This window comes from Diospyros lotus, chromosome 11 (genome assembly GCF_014633365.1).
Source record: "Diospyros lotus cultivar Yz01 chromosome 11, ASM1463336v1, whole genome shotgun sequence".
NCBI classification, from domain to species: domain Eukaryota; kingdom Viridiplantae; phylum Streptophyta; class Magnoliopsida; order Ericales; family Ebenaceae; genus Diospyros; species Diospyros lotus.
Window position 1 is genome coordinate 16,608,104 of NC_068348.1, and position 16,593 is coordinate 16,624,696.

A 16,593-nucleotide genomic window follows, 5' to 3' on the forward strand; every position below is an offset into this window, starting at 1 on the left:
TAGTGGCTCTAGCTCATTTTCCACTTCATGCTGAGTAGTATAGCATGTCACTATGAAGGTGATAGGCAGCCCATAACATTCTGCTGCCAAAGATGTAAGAAATAAGGGTAGAATAGGGATACTGAAATGGGAGAATGTGTCATGAACCTAGGGTTCGTGATAGGTTAGAAGAGGAATTAGTAGGAATTGAGGGAGGGAATTAAGGGAGAACAGAATAGAGAAGAAGATTTAGGGGGAAATGAGAGAAAGAGAGGGAAATTGGAGGGAGATAGAGAGAGAATTTTAGGGAGAAATGAGAATATTCATTATCAATTCAAGCATGGTCCCCAATCTCTTACAAGTAGCCTTTATATAGGCCTTAGCTAGCTGTTAACAGCATCCTAACATCACCCATGTGCTTCTAACAACTTGTAAAAATATCCTAACAAACCATTGCAACCCTATTACAATGATGCCTTTCTATTGTTCCTTGGGTCATGACAATTCCCCCCTCCTTGAAAGAGTTCTTGTCCCTAAGAACTTTAGCAATTGGTCACTGCTCTTACCCAATACCAACTCTCTCAATCTGTTTCATTCCTTTTTCCTTCTTTCTCCTTCTAGGCCTCTTCATCTTCATTCTTAGGTTTCCAAGATCAATTTCAGGCCTAAGTTGACCCAAAACTTCCATAGGGAAAACTTCATCGAGTTCAAGCCCAATACAACCACTCCCGGTAATAGTTATCCAACCAAGCTTGGTCTCCAATCTATGGACATGATCAGCCATCGATTCATCCCTCAATGCAGTAGACAACAACCTGGATTTGCTAGTGGAAGTAAAAAATAGCACAGCATCGGAAGTTGTGTTCCCTTCGGCAAAATCTTTGTCTTCTTCTGCTATATCCTTAGCTTTCCTCCAGCTAGTGCTATCTTCACCTTCTTGTTGCCTATTTTATCCCAAGTTAAGGATAGTTCAGCCTGCTTCGAAACCAAAATCCCATTGAAATAATGCCTTTTTTCAACCTCCAGCTTCTTTCTTACTGCCAGTCCAAGTTCATCAGCTTTAGGGTTAGTTTTTGTAGAGACAATATAAGATTGTTCAGATCCTTCAATCGGATTTTCCTGATCCCATGTTGTTCCATCAACATCTCTATCTCTCTGTTTCTTCTTCAGTGCTTCCAATGTTAATTCTTGGAGCCTAGCACTATCAGCAACATGCTTGAGAGTCTTGGGCTGAAGCACCGTCACCATTGGCCTCAACACTTCGTTTAAGCTAATTAAGAAGCTTGAAACGAAATAGGACTCTGTCAAATAGTGGTTATGATTGAGCATCAAGGCCATTAGCTCTTTAAACCTCAATTGGTACCCCATCACTGACCCTACCTGCCTGATTTTGTTGAACTCCTCCATCACATTAGACAAGCCCCGATCTCCGAACCTCTCCTTAGGCTGCCCCATTTTAAGGGACTCCTCTTGGCTAGAATTTCCACGATAATCATCAAAGAATTTCGCGAGAAAGCTTTAATGATACTTCTTAATTAGTATCATTGCAAACTCTTGCAATTACTCGTGTATCACACAGCTAAATTCCTTGCTCGTATCATGTATCATATTGCTCGTGTCCTTGCGCCTTTGACTGAATTGATTATCTAACTTCTTTTCCCATGCATAAGGCTTCTAGCTACACTGCTCCTTGTCCCTGTTGCTGCCAACTGAAAATGTAGCCTTCTTTGGCTGCCATTGAGGCTTCATTCCAACTGAAAATGAAGCATTCTTCTGCTGCAATTGAGGCTCCAATGGTCCCCTATGTGCACTGCTCCCCTTAGCCGATTTTTCACAATTAGGATACTTTGAAGACCAAGGAGCTATATACATACTTCTCTTCTTCGCCTCTCCCATTCAAACAAAGTTAACCAGAATTCAAAGTCGAAATTACCTTTTGTTTCCCCTTACTCACAGCCTAGAATTTCAATTGGAATCCACCGCCTGAAATTGTTGCTATTATGATCTGCCTTAATGAAGTTGGATCGGAATTACCGCAAAGGAGGGCCAAAATTCACAGCCAAGAATCACCCATCCAAATTCGCCTTCAATAATCCACTCCCAGTTGCTACGAGCTTTGCTGGAATTAGATACCGAAATTGCTGGACTTCTTAGCCAAGACCTAGACCTATTCCGCCACCTTTAGAGCCACCAAGAAGTAGTTGGAGGACTCACTTGACCTACTTCACCTCCCAACGATAACAAGAATTGCCAAACTTCCGCCGAACCGACTTTGATCACCCTTGAGACCAATCAGCCAGTGCAATCGCTGGTTTCCTGCTCACCCAGACCTCTTCCCACTTCACACCGTCCTTCCTTGTCAGAATTGGCACCTTCGTCTCAATCAATCCAAATCGATCAGTTGAACCCCCACAGAAATTAATGGCGGTTCTTCTCAACCCAATCACCGTCCAAGGCTCCTAGCCCAATTGCGATCACCTCTAATTCCAAAATCACCTGAACTCACTGCTAGTTCAATCGCTGCACCCACTCCTGAGTCCAAATCGCAACTCCCACTGTATCGAGACACTATCGAATCCAACCCACTACATCGTGGCACTCCCGAGTCCAAATCGCGACTCCCACTAAGCCACTAATACTTTGGATCCCACATGCCATTGCCTTGATTTGGCAATTGCTTCCAGACTAGCTTCCTTACTCACAGGAGTCTCAGCTGCCAAAGACCGCCTTGCTCTGATTTGCTGTCGAAATTGCTGATTTCTGCTCCTTGTGTTGCCGGACTCAATTTCTCCTTGTGCGTCGGAATCAATTCTGAGAATCAGTGGCTGAGAATTAATCCTCAGCTGAGAGACCCACCCAAACTCGCTTAAGTTCTTGAACTCACCGAGTTCGTTGAATCACCAAACCCTGGACTATAATGATTGAAATTGATTGCACTAGCCTTCAAATCGAATCGGAACCACAACCAAGGATTGACTGCTCTGATACCATTTGTCACGAACCCAGGGTTCATGAAGAGGAATTGGAAGGAATTGAGGGAGGGAATTAAGGGAGAATAGAATAGAGAAGAGGATTTAGGGGGAAATGAGAGAAAGAGAGGGAAATTGGAGGGAGATGGAGAGAGAATTTTAACAGCATCCTAACAGCACCCATGTGCTTCTAACAACTTGTAAAAATATCCTAACAAACCATTGCAACCCTATTACAATGATGCCCTTCTATTGTTCCTTGGGTCATGACAGAAGGCTAATTGGTGCATGTGCAGATAACAAATTCAGTTAAGGGGTAAAATGGGAAGAGCGAAGGGAGGGGAGCATGTGCGGGCAACAAATTCCTATAAATAGAGAAGCAAATAGAGTAGAAGGGAGGAATATTTTGGTGAATATTGTGGGAGAGCTTGAACCTCTCAAATGTCTATTTTTCTTTGATTTTGTTAATTTCCAGCATTGTAATTCCCTTTCCTTTTCAGTAATACAAGCTATACTATCACCAGAAGCTCACCATTTGGTATCAGAGTAGAAAACCGATCCCCATGGTAAACTTCACTGAGCGAGTAGGAGTCTAGAAGGGTGGTTGGACGGATTGCTCAGTGGGCTGGACTCGTTGAAATCGGAGATGCAGTGAATGTAGAGCTTGGAGAAGAATATGTCGATCATGATGGAGCAATTCAGCCTCGTGAGATCGAAATGGGAAGAACAAGAAAGAGAGAGGAAGTGCAAGGGAACGTTGGAGCAACCCACGGTGTTGAGAGCTACAGCAGAGAAAAAGGGGAAGTGAGCGACAAAAATTGGAGTGGGGAAGTCTGTAATAGAAGATTGTAGATGTCGATCTTCAGCGGAGACAACTTGTGTGAATGGCTGTTTTGGGGAGAAAAGTATTTCGAAGTGAATCGGTTAACAGAGTTGGAGAAAATCAAAACAACAACGCTGAGTTTCGAAGGAGGAGCCCTAGCTTGGTACCAATGGGAGTGACAGAGAAGGGGATTTAGGAGTTGGGAGGAGCTGAAGATCCATTTATGTAAACGATTCCGGTTCCACCTATGTAAACAATTTTGGTCTTGGCAGGAGGGATCAATGGAGGAGAGGCTCTTGGCCCTCAGGCAAGATGACTCCGTGCGGGAATACCACCTCCTTTTTGAGACTTTGGCGGCCCCAGTGGGCGAAGTTTTAGAGGCCATACTAGAGGGCCTCTTTGTTAACGAGTTGAAGCTAAAAATCAAGGTAGAAGTTAGGGTGTTACAGCCATTAAGTCTAATGCAAATCATGGAGACAACCCAGCGAATTGAAGACAAGATTCACATACTCCAAGCCTAAGTTGGTCTTGGACCAACTGGGAACCCTACAACAATTCCTTGCTTTTCACCTTGAGGACAAGGTGAGTTCCGTGGGGCGAGTATTGATAAGCAGCTCATAATATTCCGCTACCAAAGACATAAGAAATAAGGGCAAAATAGGGATACTGAAATGGGAGAAGGTCAATTGGTGCATGTGCAGACAACAAATTCAGTTAAGGGGTAGAATGGGAAGAGCCAGGGGGGGGGGGGGCATGTGCGGGCAATAGATTCCTATAAATAGAGAAGCACATAGAGTAGAAGGGAGGAATATTTTGGTGAATATTGTGGGAGAGTTTGGACCTCTCGAATGTCCATTTTTCTTTGATTTTGTTAATTTCCAGCATTGTAATTCCCTTCTCTTTTCAGTAATACAAGCTACTATCACTAGAAGCTCACCATTTGGTATTAGTGCCAGGTTTCGATCCTAGGACCTGTGGGTTATGGGCCTCAATGATTTGTTATTTGTCTAGAATTCATGTTGTTTGATCTCATAAGTTTAATGTCAGTTCTTGGCTCCCTAACACAACACTTCTCCTTTATCCAGGCTTGGGATTAGCTCATTTTACAAACCTCGTTTTTGAAAAAAATTAAACCAAACCAAATTAGTTGGTTTGGTTTAAAGGTTTGGACCAGATTATACACACTCCTAATTAAAGCAACAAATTGAAGCAAGATTTCAATTTGAATGAAAGTCAAGATAACAGATCTCAAAAGATTAAAGGAGTGAACAGAAATCAATTCTAATAGATCTCAAAAGATTAAAGAAGTGACCAAAAAAAATGAGATTTTTGTGATACAGAGAGTGAGAGAAGGAGCTAAGAAAAAAAAAAAAAGGTCAATGAGTGTGAGATCTGTTGAAAGATGCAAAGGTGGGATACTTTAGGTATGATTCGTATTATTAGGGCCTTAGAGAAAATAAGGCTTTAGATAGAAATAATTGGTGAGCCAGAATTTGTGTAGTTGATCCCACATAGTGGGATTAAGGCTTGATATGTTATTGTACCCCTAGTGTTACCAGCAAATCATGTGAACTAAAAAAATGCTAGTTCCCTTTTACATATTCTTTCTCAATCTATCAAGCTGTTTTCTGTTGCTTGAAATTAAGGGCTATAAATTATTTGGTTACAAGACAAATACTTACAATTCTGCTTAGTTGATAAATCCACAACCAAAGGATGAAATCCTTTTGCAAGAGAAACCTCTTGGTTGCTACAATGATTGTATTACTAGAACACACAAAATGGATGCAGATGAACTGTAAAATAAAAGAATAAAAGCTTGAAGACTTGAAATTATCAGACAATCTCTCTTATGTGTCTCAAGGTTTTTGTAAATCTTGAAAGTATAAGCTGTCAATAATATAATCTATCACTCCATGACCAGATATCCATAGAAAAAAGGTCTAAACAATTGGACCTAGAAAACATTCCCCTCCTGAGCAGAATAGGAAATTTTTTGAGCAATTTCTATATGGGTCAAATTAAGGTCAGCACAAAGGCTCCAACTTTGAATTCAATTTTGACCCTTGAATTGTTGGAATTTGAAAATCATTGTGACGCAACAAAGTTTTAGTGATGCAGGACAACAAGGAATCACAGAAAGTTGAGAGAGAGAGACTCAAGAAGGGGAAATGATATATTTAATCATCCAAAGCTAAATAAAGGGTTACAGTATGTTGCCTATTTATAGGAAATTAAAAGATAACCTATCTAGAAGATAACAACTTATCAAAGAATGGTTATAATCTCTAAAATCAGATATAACTCTATCTAGTCCCTAAATCAAATAAAATTATATCATCTAAACAACTATGATACTTCAAAACAGAACAAGATAAAACCTAATCTAAATCTTATTTTTAAAATCATAATAGAAAGCATATCAAAATATCCCTATCATGTAGCTCTCTGATTCTTCTTTTCCATTGGTAGAAGAATCATATCAATTAGATCTCAGATGAAATAGTTATTCTCAAAATGTGTCATGACCCAAGGACATAGTAATAATTAGGTAATAAATGAATTTCTTTAGTTGTATTGTAGTAACCTTCAGCTATATTCATTTGAATAATTGGCAGCCCTATTCCCGCTAAACCTAGCAACTGGATCAATATATAAGGTTGATCTAATCTGATTCAAGATACAACAATATTATTGAATGAAAATCTAATTTCAAACTCTCTCTCAATTTCCCTTTCTTCCTCTGTTCTCCCTAATCTCTTTCTCACTGTTTTTGTTCTTCCCTAATTCCCTCCTATTTCCTCTGATCGATGTTTCCCAAATTCCTCCAATTATCTCTTAACCCTAGGTTGAACCCAAGGTATGTGACAATTTGGTATTAGAGCAATCGTTCCTAGGCGGTTCCTCTATTGATTAATTTCTGACGGATATCGACCGCTGCTTTCGAAACAGTTGATTCTCGAAATTTGAAGGCGAGTACGGAAATTGGTAGTAGTAGGCGAGTTTAGCGATATAGGCTGATTCCTCAACTCTGGCGATCTCGGTTATGAAGGAGACACTGGCATTCGATTGTGAATTGGAAGTGGTTTCATAGACAACTGCTATGGTCGATTCTCACTTCTGATGAATTGAGGTTAAGCGATAATCAGAGTTGTGCATTGGAAGCCATTTGTACGAAGGCGATCTACAAGCGAAATCCATTGACTCTACCGAAGTGATCAAGCATTGATCTTTCCACATTTCAGATCTAAGTCAGAAGGAAGCAAGGATTGATCGAAACCGAGAGGAGCAAGCGAATCTCAACTCAAAATTGTAGGCGACTCAACAGTGATTTTAAGGCATTGTGGCAGTCGATCAAAGAAGGCAAAGCAGATTTAAGAAGCGGTTTTAGAGAATTGACTCTGTAACCCTAGGCGATTGTTGTGGTGATTTGCAACTGCGTTTTCCAATGCTCCGTGACTATTGTGGATTTTGGTAATTTAGGTCGGAATTGAAGGGCAACGCCAAGATTGGCAGATTCGACGAAGTGAGGTTTCAGAACTGGAGGATTGTTGATCTTTCGTGGCCACAATCAGTGGCGAACAACTGTAGTGAACAAAGAAGAAAAATTCAAAGCAAGCTCCTAGCCTGTGAATTTGCTTTTCAGGCAATCAGTTACGATGGCCGATGGTACCCAAATGAAACAAATGGAGTCACATTTGCAACAAGTTACGACGATGATGGCGGAGATACAAAATTGACTAGGATCCATGCAGGAGATGTTGGGTTGGGTGGTAGATAGGAAGTTGGATGCAGTTGCAGAGAGATTGCATGGAGATATGCACGATCACATGCGGGAGGAAATATGGGAGCAGAGTAACATGCTGCGCGATCAAATGTAGTAGTTCATGCTCGTGTTTTCCATTAAAAATCAAGTAAGATTTTTGCTTGATTTTTCCCCTAGAGATAGGCTAGAACCAATCCTATTGGGAATTGGAACCAATAACCGAAATGCTAGATCGTCGGAGTTTGAGGTGGATTCGGCCACGATGGGAGAAAATATGGTTGGGAGGCGATAGGAGACAATCTACACCACATCAATTCAGTTTTCTAGTACCAAAATTGGAATTACCTTTGTTTGAGGGATAAAAGCCTTGATGGTGGGTAAGACGATGCGAGAAGTTATTTAGCATTCACCAGGTGGTCGAAAGCCAAAGAGTGTCTTGGGCATCTGCCTATCCCAACGACACTGGGGATGTGTGGTTTTAGGGATGGTCCAGGGTTAGAGATGGCTGCAATTGGGATGAGTTTGTCAAGGGGCTGTGTGGTTTTAGGGATGGTCCAGGGTTAGAGATGGCTACAATTGGGATGAGTTTGTCAAGGGGCTGTGTGAGAGGTTCAAAGATCATGGCATGATGGATATTGTTGAAGAATTTAATAAGTTGAAACAAGATGGGACAATACATGAATATCTACTCGGATTCAAGGAGCTGATATAATGACCGGAAATTTTCCTTAATTTCTTTTATACGAGCCTTGATACCAAACTGTCAAGGCCCACTCTCGAAAGTCTCGTTAGCATAGGAGTCTGGAGAGGTGGTCTTGTCAAAATGGACACAGAAGCAACCACAAAAGACACATTCTCAACCACCTTTCATTACTTTACACAACGGAAGCAAAAACCATAAAATCCACAATTTCTTTGGACAGAACATCAGGGCCCGCCCGCCCTTACAACTCAAAATAGCACGTTCTAATAAGGTAAAGCAGTGACTTTTCTGGATACAAACAAAGCAAAAGGCCCAAGACTAAGCTCTACTGGACCCACCCTTGACTTCCTCTTTGCCTTTACCTGGAATGATGTAAAATAAAAGTGAGTTACAAGACTCGGCAAGCATAAAGAAACAAAATGGAAACAAGGTTAAGAACAAACTCACCCTTACACCACATACAAACCATGCCATGAAACACAACTCAACCCACCGGTCACAAATACACCAATGCGCATATAATGAACCAAGGGGCCCACATAGACACACACACTGGCACCTAGGGTTTTGTATACAAACCTATTTGCAGCCATGAACTGGCTAGCACATATCCTCATCTCGAGCCAAAGCTCCCCCAACACCACCATGAGCCATAGCTCCCATATCATCATCATGGGTTGAAGCGCCCATAACATCATCTCGAGCCAACGCTCGTATAACATCCTCTCAAGCCAAAGCTTGCGGGTACCCCGCAGATAAATCCGCCACGCGCATAAGCATAAACGTGATACCATGGCCCCCATAAACCAGGCATCAGGCCATGCTTTGCCCACGTAGTCATTCACATTCGATGCAATGCTAGTGCTCTTACTCACCCTACATTGCCTGTGCCCAAGCACACATATTAAATGATCCACTTGTAATGCAATCCCAAAGCCCAATGCTACCATGCAATGCTAAACAATAAATATTGGCGGAGCCGGTCGACAATTGCCAACAATCGGTTGACAGCTTATGTCTATAAGGGAATCGGTTGACAGCTTCTCGAGCCGGTCAACAGTTTCCTCTCGCAAGACACCCAAACGATCGACAGCTTAGACCAACCGGTCGATAATTCCTGTAACTCACATCCTTAAATTCACATACAACACACCCGAAATGCACACACAACACCCCCATAACCTCTAGGAACCTATCCCAACATAGTTAGGCATCATTCCACAGAAACTGATGATGTAGAGCTGATCACCTTCTTCTGTCTTGAACCAAGTACCTGCAAAAAGGGTGGGGACTTGCTCCCCGTGATCACTCCGACGCTTAAGTCAGTTCACAAGGTTATAAATTGGAGATAATAATAGACAAAAATAGAAAAGTCCCTTAGGGGTCAGATACCCATACCTGTAGAGGCTGTCCTCTATTTGTAGATGTCCCTTGACCTTTCCCTTAGGAGATAAGATATCTTTCAAAAATAGAGGCCCATCCCCTTTCCATGGGGAGAAAAGATAACCTTCCCCAATAGAGATAATTCTTGGGATGTTGGAGATATTCTTGGTTGACTGAATCTTCCTTTCTATCTCTTTCCAGTTCAAAATCATAATAGAGATTATAAAGACACATGGAGCTCCTAAGACTTGACACGTGGCGATCGCATATTAGCCTTTACTGGCACACATGGCTCCAAGTTAATGGTAACCTCCCAGGGGTAGTACAGTAAAATTACCCCCTGTAAATATTCCCTCATCAGAAACATAGGGAGATCCAAACCCTATACAAGGTATAGAAAAGGATTCTTCAAAGATATTCCAAGCTACACCAAACTAGAACCCAAAATCCATAGAACTAGTAGGGTTTAGGAAATAGGGAATTCAAACCCATAAAGGGAAAAACAAGTTGCCAAATAGGAAGAAAGATGGAAGAACTTGCCAAGAAATAAGGAGAAAGATAAACAAGGAGCTTGCCTTTAGAGATTTCGGATGGCCGAACCTGAAGAGAAGAAACAACTTGCTGGAACTTGCACTCCCCTTATCTAGAAGTAGAAAATATCCAAGGAAGAAGGAGAAAATGAGAAAGGATCAAGGAGAAGAAGAAAAAGAAAAGGAAAAGAGAAGAAGAAAAAGGAAAGGAGAGACTACCCACCGCCTTTCAGTTGCTCCACTAGCTTCTACAACCTTCTACTAACTTCTCCCCCTCATTTTATACACTGAACGGCCTGGAAAATCGTGCCCCAACAAAAAACAGTTGACAGCTCAAAGGCATCTGTTGACAGCCTGAGGCCTCCTTGCTTATAAATAGTCAACAACCTCTAAGAAACAGTCGACAGTTTCCCCATTTTGGAGCAAACAATCGACAACCTCGCCCCACCTGTCAACTGCTAGTAGCTTCCTCCTCTCATGTTGTTGCTTTCTACCTCATTGCCAACTTGCAATCTCATATATGATACCTGAACATACATTTATATATTTTGATAAATTCCCTTTAACCATCTCACGCATCCCATATTGCACCTTTATGCTTATTTTTGCTATGCACAACCACCTCATTTCCCTTTGACTTCCAAACACGCCCCCACTTCCACAATTACCTTCCACCTCACCATCTCTCTAGACTTCCTCTTTCCTTCCATTGTTACCTTTATTCCTCCTTTTCACCTATTTAGGAAATTCCACTTAATAACATGTGCTCCCCTTCGACTTTAAATTTCCAACATCAAATTTAGGTTCTTTTACTTCGACTATTCAAACATCTCATGTGCCCTTTCTCCCAATAAGATACATGCTACCTTTAGCTCCACTTAGCCCGCGAATAATTAATGAACCACAACTGAATCAACATAGAGTTAATTCCTTTTCGCTTATTCTTTTCCCAAAATATCAAGGAGTTATAGTTGAAATCACTGATGCTAAGCCGTAACCCCTACATGACTGAGGAATATTGTCTCAAACTTCATTAGTGGCTTGAGCGATGACCTTAGGCCTAGAGTGAAGATGTGGAAGCCTAAGACTATGCAGGAAGCAACTGAGGGTGCTTCACTGCAAGAGATGTCGGTGGAAACCCTTATGACAAAACACCATCTCCTAACTGAAATTCATCCTGCAAACAGTTTGTAGCTGAAAGGAAATCCAAGTCATAGGGTTTATACTAACCCTAATTCAACCAAGTCTCTTGATGAGGGGAATGCCTTCGAGCTCGTAATTACCCCAATACCCCGGGAAAATAGCCAATAAAAGCAAAGACACGTGTTCGCTAGAAAACCAAGCCAAGGTCGACATTTAGCCCAAGTTCGGGATGGACACGTGGCAGATATGTCTTAACAAATCGGCTAGGAATCTTAGCCTTTTGCTCAATGGGGATTCCCCAGATTCATTGGCCTCAATCATCATTCCAAAGATCATGGAGGTAGGGATTATCTTGAGCCCCTTGGAAACCGATTACCATATCCATTCCATCAAGATTATGGTTTCGCAAGGGACAGGATTCGGATCCTGGAAGTTCGAAAAGGGAATTCTTATCTTGACAGGAGGATAAAAGGAAGCAACTAAGACAAGTAAGGGGATCTTTTTTCCTTGAGTTTTCAACTACATACTTCAGCTTTGATAACTCGGTGAACTGACATGAACGTTGGAGTGATCACGGGGGAACGAGTCCCTGACTCCGTTTGCAGGTACTTGGTCCGAGACAGAAGAGGGTGATCGGCTTCGCATCATCATTTGGTGCCCATCGTGGGGCCGAGGCATTTTTTTCTTTCTGTCTGCCCAGTACAATTTTCTTTACGTTCAAGTCCTCTCAGTTTTTTATGGCAACAAAGAGACACTAATCTCGGGCTGTTGGCGATAACCCTTCCTCAGAACCGAGCCAGAACAATCCTCCGAGGAGCCAGTAGGGGAGGGAGCGTAGCCCGGATAATCCTCCTCCCCCTCCATATCGTATTGCACTTTTGGAGAATAAGGTTCAGCATCTAACGAAGCTGCTCACCGGCTTCCGAGGCTTATGCCTTGAAATTTTGGAATTCCTCGCGACCATTTTGAAGGGCCACGCGGGTATCTTTAAGGGCGGATCAAAGCTTCGCGTTAGCTGCTTAGAGATCTTCCTTGCACCAGGAGTAGGACTCCATGGTTTCAAGTTGGCTCTTTTTGCTTTCTTTCAACTCTGAGGATAGCCTCTTTACATTTTCCCTGAGCTTCTCATTTGCGGTCTTCACGGCATTTAACTCCTCCCCGAGCTTGGAGTTGACCTGATGAGCTTCCAGCATCCCATTCTGCGCCAGCTCCAAGTCTTGGCGAGGTTGAGCCTCAGCCTCGTTGGCAAACTTCGCCTCTTCCCGAGCCAATTCAACTGATTTATTGAGAACGTGTACATGGTGCTCAAGATCCGCTACCTTGGAAGAGAGGGCCTCGGACTCCCGAAGCCTTTGGACTTCCAAATTTAGGGCTGCAATGCGAGCTAGGTGTTCTAACTCTTGTCGGGCTACTGAATTCTTGAAGATTGAGAGGCACTGTCGAAAGAACACAAAAAAGGAATGATTATCAGAGCTTGATTACATAAAAAAGAATAGCCCGAAAGGGAATCAAACAACTAACATTACCTTCAGAGCCTCGACGTAGTAATCTATGTCGCCAGAAGTAGCCGAAACACTGGAAACCGTCGGATGAAGAAGGTCTACTCTCGAACCTGGGGAGACTGAAGGAGCCGCCCGGACATTAGCGGAAGCCCCGGTTGCTTCAGTGGCTTTGGTTGTGTCAGCCAAAGAAGAGGAGGGGGTATTTTCAACCCTTCACCGTTTAACCCTTAGGGCCAGAATCTCCTTAGCAGATAGCACTGAGGTCTCATCTAGCGAAGCTCTCCCTGTTAATTCCGGGTAGCCCTTCGGTGATAGGGACGTTAGTATACTCCTAAAAATAGAGGGAATTGGAACGGCAGGTTGCATGATGGTTGACTCCATACCTGCAGACGGCTGACCCCTTGGAGCCTCCGCTCTAGCCACCTCAAGCGCTTGGGCGATAGTTTTATCATCACCTTCGGATGGATCTTGAGATAAAGCAAGTGGTGTTGTCGATTAGTGGAAAGGTTGGGAGTCCCTCTTATTCTTCGGAGCTTAGGATTTGGAGGAAGGGCTCCTCGGGCAAGCCTCGGCGCTGCCCTTTGAGGCCTCCTGAAAAGTCCTAAGATCTTCCTCGGTTGTTCTCTTTGACCTAGAAGGAGCAGAAGGTCCTTTACCTTGAGAGGTATTGGGAGCCTTCTCAACTGCTTTCTTCAGTTTTGCAGGGGTTGAAGGCCCCTTGCTTTCAGGAACATCTAAAATCATCCCCTCGGTAGTGGGGGAGTAAAGTATCTCCCAAGGGTCTTTAACTGCATTGAAGAAATAATGGAATCAAATGTCTGGCATTGACGAAAAGAATAAGGGAGTAGGGAAGAGAGATAAGGGCTAACACTTACAGGTCCCACCATCCAGGCCCACCTCAGCAAGCATTGGATTTGAAAGCCATTCCTCTTTCTAATCCCTACTAATACCTAGGATCCTTCCAGCCAACTCTTTAATAGCCTCGACGCTCGGAGGCTTGCGTTTGGTGTCCAAAGTCCACCCGTTGCACATATACCAGACCCCTTTGCGCAAAGCCGAAACCCCCAGGATGGATGAAGACATAACGCTCCTTCCAGTCATCTGAATCCTTAGATCCCCCAGAGAACATGAGAGACGTGGCTGTGGCCTCAATCCCAGGACGCTCCTTGGACACGAGGAGGCAGTTTTCTTTCACAACCCTCGACGATATAGAAATCCAACCCCCTGGATCGCAATTGGTGGTGAATGAAGAAATAATCGAACAGCTCCCCCGAGGGGTCTACCTGGCCGATGCTGCATATAATGACAAAACCCATCAAATACCTCCATCCGAAAGGGGATAGTTGGGCTAGAACGATGGTGAGGTGTTGAAGGAGTGACATGACCCTCCCTTGGGGGGGCAGACGAAAGCCCCTGTCGAAGGCACATTTGTAGATGCAGAGGCGGCCAGAAACGGGATGGCATGCCCTCAAATGTGTGTTAAACTCGACCTCCTAGTCTTAGGGAATATTGTACTTCTCCATGAAATGTCGGCATTCCGACTCACTCATCCATTGGCAGGGAATGAAAGAAGCAGGGTGGGTTCCCCACTTGATTAGCTCTATGCCGAATGAGTTGAGTCTTCCAGATCCGGTAATTGCCATGGAAAGAGAAGCCTGAAGAGAAGACGAGAAAGGAGCAAGAAGAAAAGGAAACACTACAAAGCAGATTGGGGAGAAGAAATGAACAGAAGGGTGAAAGTCACATATCAGAGCCTTATGGGCGGAGAATAAAGAGGCGAGTAATGATGAGCATTAATTGCTTTAGATTGTGAGTCTCGAGAGAGAAAATTTGGACAACACCAAAAAAATTAATAGCGACTCTATGAAAAGACAAAACTCCTCGACTCCCCATTAGAATTCAGCCTTCGGGGGAAAAGGAAGCTCGCCCTCGGAAATAATCGATGCGCTATACTCGAACCCTTGGAAAAAAACTTTATGGACAGTGCGGAAGTCAAGTTCCTTTGGGATGATAGACTTAAGCACTTCCTAGGCACAAGCCGACTTCGATACTCCTTGAGCCATTAAAGTTGAATCACTCGAGGAGTGGGGGGACAAATGATGAGGGGAATGCCTTTGGGCTCGTAATTACCCTAATACCTTGGGAAAACAACCAATAAAAGCAAAGACACGTGTTTGCCAGAAAACCAAGCCAAGGTTGACATTTAGCCCAAGTCCAGGATGGACACGTGGTAGATACGTCTCAACAAACCGGCTATGAATCTTAGCCTTTTGCTCAACGAGGATTCCTCAGATTCCTCGGCCTCAATCATCATTCCGAAGATCATGGAGGTAGGGATTATCCCGAGCCCCTCGGAAATCGATTACCATATCCATTCCATCAAGATCATGGTTTTGCAAGGGATGGGATCCGAATCCTGGAAGTTCGAAAAGGGAATTATTATCTTGACAGGAGGATAAAAGGAAGCAACTAAGACAAGTAAGGGGATTTTTTTTTCTCGAGTTTTCAACTACATACTCTAGCTTTGATAACTCGGTGAACTGACTTGAACGTTGGAGTGATCACGGAGAAACGAGTCCTCGACTCCGTTTGTAGGTACTTGGTCCGAGACAAAAGAGGGTGATCGGCTCTGCATCATCATCTTCTTCAATGGAACAAAGGAGATAGGTAGGGCTATGCTACTGGTGTGGAGAACAATTTAACCCAGGTCACAAGTGTAGGAAATAGCTACTATATATGGAAGGACTGAAGGATGGAAAAGAAGAAGAAGAGCAAGTCAGGATTGGATGAAGAAATGAGACCAATTGCAGCAGGTTCTTGGGGACAAGAACTCTCTCTAGTTGGGGGGGAGGGGGGGGGGGAATTGTCATGACCCAAGGACATAGTAGTAATTAGGTAATAAATGAATTTCTTTTAGTTGTATTATAGTAGCCTTCAGCTATATTGATTTGAATAATTGGCAATCCTATTGGCACCAAATCTAGCAGCCGGATCAATATATAAGGCTGATCCAATCTGATTCAAGATACCACAATATTATTGAATGAAAATCTGATTTCAAATTCTCTCTCAATTTCCCTCTCTTCCTCCATTCTCCCTAATCTCTCTCTCACTGTTTATGTTCTTCCCTATTTCCGTCCCATTTCCTCCGATCTATCTTCCCCAAATTCCTTCTAATTATCTCTTAAACCCTAGGTTGAACCCTAGGTATGTGACAATATGTAACTTTTACCTAGCCAAAAAAAAAAAAAAAAAAGAAACAAACAAACATTTGAAGTATGTAAATCTGGAATTTTGTTAGTTTTCTTCAATTCCACTCTAAAAGTGTTTCAGTTTGTAACTAATATTCTTGAATGTGCCACTTCTTTTTTCAAGCTATTATAAGACTCAGCGTAATTCATACTTTTGCCCGCTTACATATTTTGATAATCTCAAAATTCTAGTTATGTTCATTAATTTACAAACACTAAAATTCCTAACATGTGTTTTTGAGCCCAATGGAAATGATTCCTGGTACTCATGAAAATAAATTCTGCTTAGGGGCCATTACAGTCCAGGTTGGACCTTAAACTAGGCCTTAGTCTGTTTTTACTCTGCCTACAAGATCTCAGGTCTGATGTAGTTAGAAATGCTTTTGTCTTTTGACAATAGTTGAAAGATGGAAAAAAAAAACCTAGGAGTTAAGAAAGTAGTGTTTTGACATGGATTATGTTTAATGTCAGATTCTAGGAAGATGATCTTTTTCTATGTTCTCTAATTGGTACTAGGAATTGCGAATAATGACAATGCAAATGT

At 42.6% G+C, this 16,593-nt stretch overlaps 1 protein-coding gene across 3 annotated transcripts in view; it reads left to right on the top strand.

Annotated features, from left to right (window-relative positions):
- The window catches only part of LOC127812614 (adenine phosphoribosyltransferase 3-like), a 30,194-nt gene that overhangs the window by 10,906 nt on the left and 2,695 nt on the right, over window positions 1–16,593 (top strand). The window lies entirely within an intron of this gene.